The sequence below is a fragment of the Ranitomeya variabilis genome, chromosome 1, assembly GCF_051348905.1.
Source record: "Ranitomeya variabilis isolate aRanVar5 chromosome 1, aRanVar5.hap1, whole genome shotgun sequence".
In the NCBI taxonomy this organism is placed as follows: Eukaryota; Metazoa; Chordata; class Amphibia; order Anura; family Dendrobatidae; genus Ranitomeya; species Ranitomeya variabilis.
Window position 1 is genome coordinate 649,682,589 of NC_135232.1, and position 12,234 is coordinate 649,694,822.

At 42.1% G+C, this 12,234-nt stretch overlaps 1 protein-coding gene across 1 annotated transcript in view; it reads left to right on the top strand.

Annotated features, from left to right (window-relative positions):
• The first annotated feature begins 2,397 nt into the window (after positions 1–2,397).
• SPTB (spectrin beta, erythrocytic) overlaps positions 2,398–12,234 on the top strand; it is a 131,657-nt gene continuing 121,820 nt past the window's right edge. Inside the window, exon 1 of the mRNA XM_077262431.1 lies at positions 2,398–2,669. The gene's annotated coding sequence lies outside the window, so the exon portion shown is untranslated. The remainder of the gene's footprint in view (positions 2,670–12,234) is intronic.

Here is a 12,234-nt window from a genome sequence, read left to right on the forward strand (position 1 = left end):
ATGTTGCCAGATAATTTATCCTGTAGTATAAAAAAAAAAAAATCTTCCCCCCCCCCCCCCCCCCCCCCCAATTTCAACGCACTTGGATAGCAGCTATAAAAAGACCATTCTTGTGACGTCTTCTGCTTAAGACGATGCTTCACTCAATGGGAAGGTTCACAAGATGCCCGGGCATGTATGTGAGCATTTTGTCAACATTTTTGCTTAAAAAAACACTAGTGGTATTTTCATTGTTGAACGGACTTAAAATAAAAAAAAAAAAAAAAACCTCAAACGCCAGTATAAAAACCGCTGGGAAAATAATGAAACGAAACACCTGCTTCCATAAATGTCAAATAAGCGCTCAGGGAAACAACCAGGGAAAGACTTGTTAGTTTTACAAACCGCCAGAGAAAGTGAGAATTTCCTAACGCAACTTCCTTTTGAAACAGACATTTTTGGCCACCTGAAAAACACGTAGTTCCCATACACGTAGCAGATAAACGGCAGAGATCCGAGTTTGCCCTGATCGCTGCGGTTAGAGGCAGGAGCTGTATTACACACCTGGCAACTGCCCTGTATGGAGTTGGCGAAGTTTTCAAGCCTGTCTGCACACAATATAGAGTATATAAGTGTGTTCATCCTTTGGGAAGATTTTCTAGATTTTTGTAGACTGATTTGACAACCGTAACAATTCTATCAGGGTACGCTTCAAAGAAGTGACTTTTTTTTTGTCCCCCCCACCAAGCATTTTTCAAAATTTAATCATGAAATATGAATGCTCAAAACACCCTCCATATTATCTTTCCAAGTGTTTATGAAGCTTTTTTTTTTTATGCATTTTGGAGCTGATCCATTCCAAGGAACTCGCCTTTTAACATATTTTTTTGTTTTGCCAGCAGTGAAGTGATGGAGCAGGAAATACTGGACTGTGCTCCGTAAACACTATATATTGGTACTATCTATAGTGGAAAAATCCCAATGTTTTCATCTCTTTAATGTTGACACATTGAGTGTCCCTGGAGAAAAGCAGTCACAACAAAAGTGCACAGCTAGAAAACATCCTCTAGAGGGCGCTACTACTACGCTCTAAACTTTAGAAAAGTGTGATGAGTCTGTTGAGCTAAATGCGTTTATAAATGCAAAATGCTAAAACTTTATTTTTTGGAGGACATACGTAATTTACAAAAGACTGGTCTCTACAGAGTAAGGACGGATTAGATCACAGAAGGGACTGGTGGCTGAAGTCCTCTTGAACCAGGGGTGAGGAATCTTTTTCTGCCAAGGGCTATTTGGATATTTATACCATCCTTCGGGGGCCGTACAAACTCCACCCACAAAGTACATCCTGACTCTGGCACTGGTGTCAGGACGTAATATTTTATTGCATGCCCTTCAGTGTTCAGTAGTGAACACTGTGTGTGTGTGTGCTAGCAGAGCAAGAAGAAATTAATGAGCTGGTTGTAATCAAAATACAGCTCCCTGCCCAAGAATGCGTTCCCTGAGAATCTGCCCGGGGGTCTGATAAAAGGTCATCGAGGGCCGTAAATGGCCCAGGGGCCTGAGGTTCTCCATCCATTTCAAAGGGAATCTGGCAGGAAGTTTTTGCTCTCTAGGGATGTGTCACTTGTTCAGCAGCTTGCTGTAGTTTCAATACAATCAGTGTTTTATCAGCAGGAGATTATCACTGCAGGACTAGGAGTTGCCTGCCAGGCAGTCCAACTAATCTGTGTATCCCTGCCCCCACCACTGATTGGCAGCATGCTGACACTGTACATAGGAAGCAGCCAATCAGTGGTGGGGGCGGTGTTATACACAGTTCAGCTACATCTACAGCAGAAAAAACACGGATTCTATCAAAACTGCACCAAGCAGCTCAGTAAGTGACACATCCCTGGAATCAGAGTCTACCCCTACATCAAGCTGCTCTCGGATAGCAAGATACACCAAATCATAAACCCACTTGGAGGAAAGCTAAAAATTCATTGTTTGCGATTTTAACAATATTCCAATATCTCATGTCTAGATTATTGAAATGGTCCCCTATAATAAGAGGAGGGAGTTCACATCAGCTCACCTTCCGTGCTATTCCTAAGAGCTTTTAAAGCTTGAAACGCGTAGGCCAGTGTTTGTTCTATTCTTTTCTATAATGTTTAGAGCATTTCTATAAAGGATGTTTGTAACACATGTTACATGTTTTGGCGGTGGCCCCTTTACCTCTTGGGCCCCTGTACGGCTGCATACGTTCCGCCAATGATATGTACCATTCTATCATGTTATTGGCACAGAAGGGACTTGTATACAGGTAGGTGATCATTTAGGGTGTTCTTTCACGTTGCCCCAATAGACGTATGACAGCCTTCCGTTTTGGCTCCCCGCCCGATGAGTGATCCGGCAAAGATGTGTCCTGCCAGCAGGGTGACTGACAGTGTGACCGTGGCATTCCACAGCTGACTGTACGCGCTTCCCTTATAGAGCGAGTATCTCGGCACAGGAATGTCCCTGCTCACTTACTGATAATCTTATTTTGGAACATGGGGTGTGTCTTGTGGCTGCAAAGTGTACAGCGTTGTGTATTGGTGACCTTTTTTTCAGCTGTCCTTTCTCCTTTGTCCCCAAGTTTGACTTGATCTTTTCCATTGTGGTGGTGACATTGGATCCAAGGTGAGGGTTGACCTGCAGGGAACAAGGTAAACTCCATTTCTATTTCTTGTGATCTTTTTTTTTTTTTTTCTATGCTCTCTTTCTGCATTATATAATAATTTAAAACGTAACGGGCAAAATAGGTTGGGTTTATGGCTGGAAATCGGGACATTTACCACCTGCAAGGTCTCAACCCATAAGGGGGTTTTTGTGGCTTTCACCTGTTTTTCATTTGCATCTTATTCCTCTTTTAATAAATATATATATATATATATATATATATATATATATATATATATATATATATATATATATATATATATATATATATTTTTAAGGTTTTTGCCTTTTTATGTTCGCCGTTGCGATTGGAGTACGAGGTGACCAGATGTTTTCAGCTGATTCATTGTTGAAACCACTTTACACAAATGTAATCCAGTCCTCTCCCTCCACTTCAGAGTGATTTTAGTTTGACCTTCTATTAAAAAATGTGACATTTGTCTGCTAAAAAAGTTTCAAAAAACAAAAGACAGAGTATTTATAATTTTACGCCAAATTAATCAACTATACGTGCTGTTTTAGGGAATTTGGCACACAAAAACAAAAATTACAAGACAAAAAAGTGACAAAAAACCCTGCAAATGATGAATCAGGCACTATGTGTTTCTTATGGTCTGTAAGATTAGCAAGACTAGTGACCTTTAGAGATGAATGCCGGAGTTTTTGCTTTCTTTTAGTCTACTTTTATTTCTGCAATATTTTATGATTCCGACACTCTGTTTAATACATTTCACATGTTTTTTTCTTAATTTAAAGGGGTTGTCTAGGCTTGGAATTCAAGTCTGCAGTGACTGTTTGTGACTCCTCACAGTGTGGACAGTGCACGTGTGGATAGTCATGTGACTTGGATGCTTCCTGCCACATTCTGACTAGACGTGTCCAGTCTCACTCAATTCACTTGCATTGAGCAAGTCTAGTCTGCACGTGTATAGAAATCACATACTTACGTTCACGTGGTTGCCACTCCCAGCATCGGAAAATCCTGACAGTCTTGCGCTGTGCACATGGTGAGGATTTGCAAGTCTTTAGTCACACAGGCTATAAGTCTGCAGTCACCTTAATACTAGAAAACCCCTTTAACACACAGGTCTGAAATCTGGTAATATTCAGGATGCATACATCCGTATAAATAATGAATTTGCCTTGGTTAATAAACAAAATTTGTTGGCAACTCTAGAATTTCTATATGTTCCTAGATATTATTCGATGCTACTGCTACGTTTCCATCTATAACTATACTATTGTTTCACTTTTATGGTTGTAAGGAATTGGTTCCAGTAACATAATACTGTAGTTGGTTCTAGGCTCGCTGGCCTATAATAATTCTATCTCATCATATGGTTTTTGACTATTAGAGGAGCGCTATATGACAATATCTAATGTTCATCTAGCTGAACTAGAAGTGTAGAATTAATCAAAATTTGCCGTAGGAAAATCCACTATGTATTGTTATCAAGGAATCTGCTGCAGAGATGACACCTGGATTTCTGCCATAGTAATAGCAGCAAATCTTTTGCATTGGAGGCTGAGTTCCAGGTAATATAGTGAGGATTTATACGCAGAATCCGGGTGAGCAATCAAGATAAATACTGTATAATGGAAGTAGACGACAGGATATTCTCCTGATATATACCTCTGACATAAGGCTCCAATTTATCCCACCGTATAGAAATACTTTGCTAAAAGACTCCCTTAATAAATAAAAAGTATGCTGCAGATTTTGTAGATGCCTCAGAAAACAATATATATATATATATATATATATATATATATATATATATATATATATATATATATATATATATATATATATATACTCACCGGCCACTTTATTAGGTACACCTGTCCAACTTCTTGTTAACACTTAATTTTTAATCAGCCAATCACATGGCGGCAACTCAGTGCATTTAGGCATGTAGACATGGTCAAGACAATCTCCTGCAGTTCAAACCGAGCATCAGTATGGGGAAGAAAGGTGATTTGAGTGCCTTTGAACGTGGCATGGTTGTTGGTGCCAGAAGGGCTGGTCTGAGTATTTCAGAAACTGCTGATCTACTGGGATTTTCACGCACAACCATCTCTAGGGTTTACAGAGAATGGTCCGAAAAAGAAAAAAAATCCAGTGAGCGGCAGTTCTGTGGGCGGAAATGCCTTGTTGATGCCAGAGGTCAGAGGAGAATGGGCAGACTGGTTCGAGCTGATAGAAAGGCAACAGTGACTCAAATCGCCACCCGTTACAACCAAGGTAGGCCTAAGAGCATCTCTGAACGCACAGTGCGTCGAACTTTGAGGCAGATGGGCTACAGCAGCAGAAGACCACACCGGGTACCACTCCTTTCAGCTAAGAACAGGAAACTGAGGCTACAATTTGTACAAGCTCATCGAAATTGGACAGTAGAAGATTGGAAAAACGTTGCTTGGTCTGATGAGTCTCGATTTCTGCTGCGACATTCGGATGGTAGGGTCAGAATTTGGCGTAAACAACATGAAAGCATGGATCCATCCTGCCTTGTATGGAGCATCTTTGGGATGTGCAGCCGACAAATCTGCGGCAACTGTGTGATGCCATCATGTCAATATGGACCAAAATCTCTGAGGAATGCTTCCAGCACCTTGTTGAATCTATGCCACGAAGAATTGAGGCAGTTCTGAAGGCAAAAGGGGGTCCAACCCGTTACTAGCATGGTGTACCTAATAAAGTGGCCGGTGAGTGTATATATATAATGTATTTATTTTTTTTTTTTTATTGTTGCTTTTCCATCTCAAAAATGTTCAGATATTTAGTTGTCTTGTATGAGTGTTGATAAAATGTATCTCTCTGCAGCACATGCTGTACAATTCACAGATGGAGACTGGATGCAACTGTAACAAAGCCGCAGCTGGGACATATACCTCCACGGATTTTGACACAAATTGACATATTTTATAGTAACAGCAAAATGAATGAGATTTGAAAAACCTTATTCACCCTTACATTAAGAGTATGTTCACATGCTGCAGATTTATCTGCACCAAAAAACAGACTGTTGGCAGGAAAAATGCTGTATACAATATGCATATTTTTTTGCAGTTGAAAGAATTGATATGCTGCAGATTAAAAAAAATGCTAGGAAAAAAAAACAGCGTATGGCTGCTGTCACACTATCAGTATTTGGTCAGTATTTTACATCAGTATTTGTAAGCCAAAACCAGGAGTGGGTGATAAATACAGAAGTGGTGCATATGCTTCTATTAGGGTATGTGCACACGTAGCTGGAACCTCTGCGGATTTTTCCGCACCTGTTTTGAGAATTCCGCAGGTTAAAACCGCTGCGTTTTACCTGCGGATTTACCTCAGATTTTTGCGGTTTTTGTGCGGATTCCACCTGCAGTTTTACCCCTGCAGATTCCTATAATGGAGCAGGTGTAAACCGCTGCGGAATCCGCACAAAGAATGAACATGCTGCGGAATAAACAACGAAGCGTTTCCGCACGTTTTTTTCCGCCGCATGTGCACTGCGGATTTTGTTTTCCATAGGTTTACATGGTACTGTAAACTCATGGAAAACAGAGGCGAATCCGCCGCATCAAAACCGCTGCAGATCCGCAGCAAAATCTGCAACGTGTGCACATACCCTTATACGTTTCCTCTAATTGTTCCACTCCTGGTTTTGGCTTACAAATACTGACCAAATACTGAATGTGTGACGGCAGCCTATGTATGAGATTTTTACTGGTATTGTAAAGCGCAGCATTTTTTTTTTCTGCTAAAAACACATGCTGCAGAAACACCACATGTGAACATACTCTAAGGCTACTTTCACATTAGCGTGGTGCACTTCGCAATGCGACGTTGCGGCGCACAACGGGGGCAGCGGATGCTGTTTTTCAACACATCCGCTGCCCCATTGTGAGGGGCGGGGAGCAGGGGGCGGAGTTCCAGCCGCGCATGCGCAGTCGGAAATGCTGGACACGACGCACCAAAAAACGTTACATGCAACGTTTTTTGGTGGCGACGGTCTGACGCAACCGTCGCACGACGGTTGCGACGTGTGGCAATGCGTCGCACTGCGTCGCTAATGCTAGTCTATGGAGAAAAAACGCATCCTGCAAGCACTTTTGCAGGATGCGTTTTTTCTACAAAACGACGCATAGCGACGTGCAGTGCAAGACGCTAGTGTGAAAGTAGCCTATTTTTTCCAGTGTGTGTGTGCAGTTTTCTCCTCTTAGATGCAATTGGTTAAGTATTAAAAACGCATAGAATTTTCGCCATTGTTTTCATGCCGAAAAAAAGTACGTCTCCTTAAGAGTAATGTTATAATTATAATGCTAGGAGCATAAACTGTCTGTTCCCAGGATTTGCCAGCGCCATTTAATTTATGCTGAACCTCTTTAAATTGTAGGACAACATTTTTACAGTTTTTTTTTTTCTATCCAGCTCAATTCTGGTCAAGAAATTGTCCACACTTATCCTGTTATCGCTGATTTCCTTATGACTGCAGGATGAATTGGAACTTTGTTCAGTTCTTTAGGGGAGAAACTTTTTTATGGCCTGGAGGAGAGATTAGCACAACTGCCACATTCACCACGCGCCTTTTTTTATTTTGATAAAGTAGGGTCCTGAAGGGCGTGAGGGCTCAAACTAGTGGCCAGCAGATAACGCTGAGCTGCAGGAGCTGTTATCTGGTGATAACACTGTGTGTAGGAGCATAAAAAAAGGTTCAAGATGTAGAGGGAGCAGTTTGAATACATCATTTTCGGATATATTTTAGTGTGACTTTTTTTTTTTAGCACTTTGGATCATTACTGATTCGGTTGATAATCGGAAAGTTTGTTCCTCATCGTCAGGCAGGCAAATGCCCAACGAATGTGGAAAGTGCTCGTTTGTAGGGTGCGATCATTTTTAAGCTTAAAAATGATCATTATATTTAGCATGCGGTCCTATGTAAACAGGAGATGTGCTTCCAAGAACAATCATGTTCTGTGCGCTCAGAATGATCGTTTAAATTATTGTTCTGTGCACATAGAATTGTAATCGGCCTTAAACGACTTGGCTTGCCTTTAGATGATGTGCGTCAGTAAATGGCTGTGATTGTGCTGTGTAAGCCCAGCCATAAAGCGAATGTGTCAGTAGGATCAACCATCCTAAGCCGTCTATATGGGCATGTAGGTCATAGGAAGCAGAATAACATGATCCCTTGATATCTGCAATCCAATGTCTTAGTCCAGAGAAATTTACAACTTTCTTATATGTAAATGAGCTGTTAAGATCTATGGGCCGGACATAGGTCTCCACGAGAATCTGCCTGAAGAACTGATTATAAATGAAAGGAGACATTACCAGTGTGAGACATGAAATGACTGACAGTCTACTCTATTAATCACATACAGCTGTGCACTAAGATCAGAACTAATGTGGATTTCTCTGGATTAAGACATCGGATCGCAGATATCAAGGGATCATTTTATTCAGTTTTCTATGACCTGCATCTCCACATAGACAAAGGGTTGATCCTACTGACATTTCTTTTAAAGACGTACAGTAATGATCAGAAAAAAATTCAAACCCGCAATCCGGTTTCAGAGATATGTGCCTTTATATTTACTGCAAATGTTTATGGTCAATGGGGTGGTGCTTACAGGGTAATTATCCAGAACAGACTAAAGGCACGCCCCTTGTTAAGACCTGAAAATTAGCACTAAATTAATGGGCCCATATCTCTAGCCATATGGTGGATTAAAAAAAATACAGAATTCTCAGCGGAGCAGCAAGAATAATATCAGAGCAAAATGTCTCCATTTTTGACCAAGTCCTCTTTAATCTGGCCATTCACATGGGATAGCTAGTGACCAAACTATCTTTAGGGAGATGACTACCTCTCCAACTCTTCCATACATACAATGAACTCTTGGGTCAGCTGTGTTTACACAGGGAGAGAGGAGAAAGCCTCTGCCAGGCGTCTGACAGCTGCTTATCTTGCCTCCAGCTGCCCAATCCTTCCCCCTCCCAGACATAATCTGTTGGAAAGAATTGGGAGGCCTCCATACACATTTGACTGTTGGCCGAGCTCATCGGTATGGATGATTTTGGACAACTTTAGCCTAATGGTTATTTGGTCCTTTACATTTCCATGTATTTATATAACTAATAGTAAGCTGGTAGCATTCAAGATACCAGTAAGTATGGTAAAGTTGGCCATACACGTTGTACTTGTGTCAGCCGAACCCTCCAAAATCGACCTGTTCCGACAACAGTCTAATGTATATGGGGGAACCAGCCAAACCGATTTTGGACTGCATTGTTCTCCCTGAGATCATGTCAGATGGCGGCTGAGAACACAGGAGCGCTCATGTGTATGAGAGACACAGCTGAGGTGACATTCAGCCAAACTTTCTTTCGACCAACAGCCATCTAACTTATACGGCCATCTTTACTCTTTTTTTTTTTCTTGCATACTTTAATCATCTGTCGGGTAAGACTCAGGAGTCCCCCATACCCATTAGGTGGTCAGTTGGTCGGTCCTGACAGAATCAGTGGATTTGGCCACTTTTTATCTAATATGTATGGGGAAGGCTTTATATTTTATTTTATGACCAAATAAAAGGCCATTTAGTTGTTTTCCGGGGGAAAGCTGGCACTTATTTTCATGGATTTTACTCATAATTGTGCTTCATTTTTTAATGTAGACCATCAACACAATAAAACTAGCTAAAAATATATTACGTAGGCCAACTGGGCTGCTAGCCTATATTGCGAGGGTGATACAATACAAAAAAAACTCCCAATGCTGAAGTCAAAGGCATTCTCCAAATGTCGAAGATTTGTAGGAAACTGTGACACGGTGCTTACGTTGGTGCATGCACATGTTCCCCAGAAAGCATGACGCAGCATCACAAGGGCGGGGGAAGCCCTGCCTGGATGTATGGCCTTAGCACTGATAACGCCGTAAAAAAAAATTAAGACGAGCTGCGTCATAAGTCAGAGAGTGGTACATTTATGGTAACTACTGCATATCCTTAGACCACGGGAAATGTTCCAACCTTGGATGAATATTTCCACATTTTAGCAATCCACCACGATTTGGCAGACGTTTCTTCTGAGCCTAGGAATAAGGTGCCTGCAGTGGATTATGAAGCTGGGTATGAGAAAAATTAATTATCACAGGATGCTTGGTGTAAAAACGACATGATCCGAGATATGGACCCCTATGTAAAACCTATAACGTGCACAAAACCTATCCTTTTTCCAATTTATAATACTGGGTCCTTCCTTTGTGAGCTAGGAACCCGACAGGCCCCAAGCCTTGGTTGTGTCTGCTACAACTCCATGTCTATCCCTTTACCACAGGAAATGATGATACAAATGGAGATTTACTTTAAGGCTGGGGTCAAATGAGCGTAGATTCTCTCCTCCGAGAATTGGATCGATTGATTGATCTGATCCGAGTTTGATCAGTGTCAGTAGAGTGTGATCCGATTCTCTCAGGTGAGAGAGTCATAGTACAGGGGAAGAAAAGATGGAGAACAAAATTTCTCTATTGTATGAGTCCGTGGATATCGGGCTGCAGTCAGATGTCATCCAAGTGATTTCCACACACCCATAGACTTGAATTGGTGCGTGCCATCTAATTTGCACTGCAGATTTGCACTGCCCCATAGTATAACATTGGTCCGAGTGCTATCCGGTAAAACATTGGATAGCACTTATCTGATGTATATGCTGGTTATTGGTGTTTCAGAATATCCCCTGTCCACCAGCTGCAGATTGTTTTAAAGGGAACCTGTCACCCCCAAAATCGAAGATGAGCTAAGCTCACCAGCATCAGGGGCTTATCTACAGCATTCTGTAATGCTGTAGATAAGCCCCTGATGTATCCTGAAAGATGAGAAAAAGAAGTTAGATTATACTCACCCAGGGGCGGTCCCGATCCGGTTCTGGTCCAATGGGTGTCGCGGTCCGGTCCAGTGCCTCTCATCTTCATACAATGACGTCCTCTTCTTCACACTGCGGCTCCAGCGCAGGCGTACCTTGTCTGCCCTGTTGAGGGCAGAGCAAAATACTGCAGTGCGCAGGCGCCGGGTAAGGTCATCTTTCAGGATACATCGGGGGCTTATCTACAGCATTCCAGAATGCTGTAGATAAGCCCCTGATGCTGGTGGGCTTAGCTCATCTCCGTTTTTGGGGATGACCGGTTCCCTTTAAAGAAAAAAGATTCAGCTTTACTGACCCTCCGCAGGTCCAGCTCGGAGTCTCCACCGCTGCTCGATCACCTTTTATTGTTGTGCCATCAGTGTTGCAGCCAATCGGTGACCTCAGAAGCTTGTGTGGCTCTCCAGATTCAGCTTCAAATTGCATATGATACTCCTAAGTGTGGCTGTTAAATTCATCATTCACATCAGAATGAAGTGACATTCACTGGCCTGAATAGAACAGGTGTTGGGAGGACTGCAAAGATTTAACACGCCAGGTTAACCACTTAGGACCGATTGACCTAGTGTTTGTTTCTTCCTCTCTGTCTTTTCTAAGGGCCAATTTATCCCTGTTTACTAAGTGCAATAAGAGGTAAGTGCGGGATAGGTGCTCACTAGCCACGGCGGTGCAACCAAGCAAAACCGGGTCTGATCTTCTGTGGTTCATCTTTATAATATGTACTTATAATCATTAGTGATGAGCAAACGTGTTGGGTTGAGGTGTTATCTGAGGATGCTCAGGTGCTAACAGAGTGACTTCGGCATGCTCGAAAAATATGTTAGAGTCCCAGCAACTTCAATTAAACAGGCAATCCCTGCATGTGTTGTGGCTGTAGAGCAGGCATGGGGACTGGAACATATTTTTCAAGCATCGGCTTGGGTTTTCCTGAGCACGCTCGGGTGACATCCGAGTATTTGTAATTGCTCGAAGATTTAGTTTTATCCCGGCAGCTGAATGATTTACAGCTACTAGCCAGGCTGAGTACATGTGGGGGTTGCCTGGTTGCTAGGGAATCCCCACATGTAATCAAGCAGGCTAGTAGCTGTAAATCATTCAGCTGCCGGTATGAAAACTAAATCTCCGAGCAGTCATAAATACTCGGATGTCACCCGAGCGTGCTGGGGAAAACCCGAGCAATGAGTACACTCGCTCATCACTACTAATAATCATTAACCTAGGCTTTTGTCGTTCATCCTCACATTACTGGGATAACCTTCACTTGATTGTGTACGTACTTTGCAAAACTTGCTTTGCTGATACAGTACAGACTGGGATACTGTAAATAAAAAAAATGTTTAAAGGGAACCTGTCGGCAGGATTGTGCACAGTAACAGACCGTGTCAGGATGGCGCCGTTATACTGATTACAATGATACCTTGGGTGATGAAATCTGTCTTGTGGTTGTTGTGTAATCTATGTTTGCAGTTTTGTGTTAAGGATATGCCCGTGCTCCGCGGCGGCCTGTGGGGGGTCATCATGTGGTGCTCTGAATAGCTATTCATACTGACGGCTTCTGACAGGTCACTGATCCCTCACTGACCTGCCCCCTAGGTTACATAATGAATATAATATGGTTTGAAAAAAACAATTCACATTCCTAA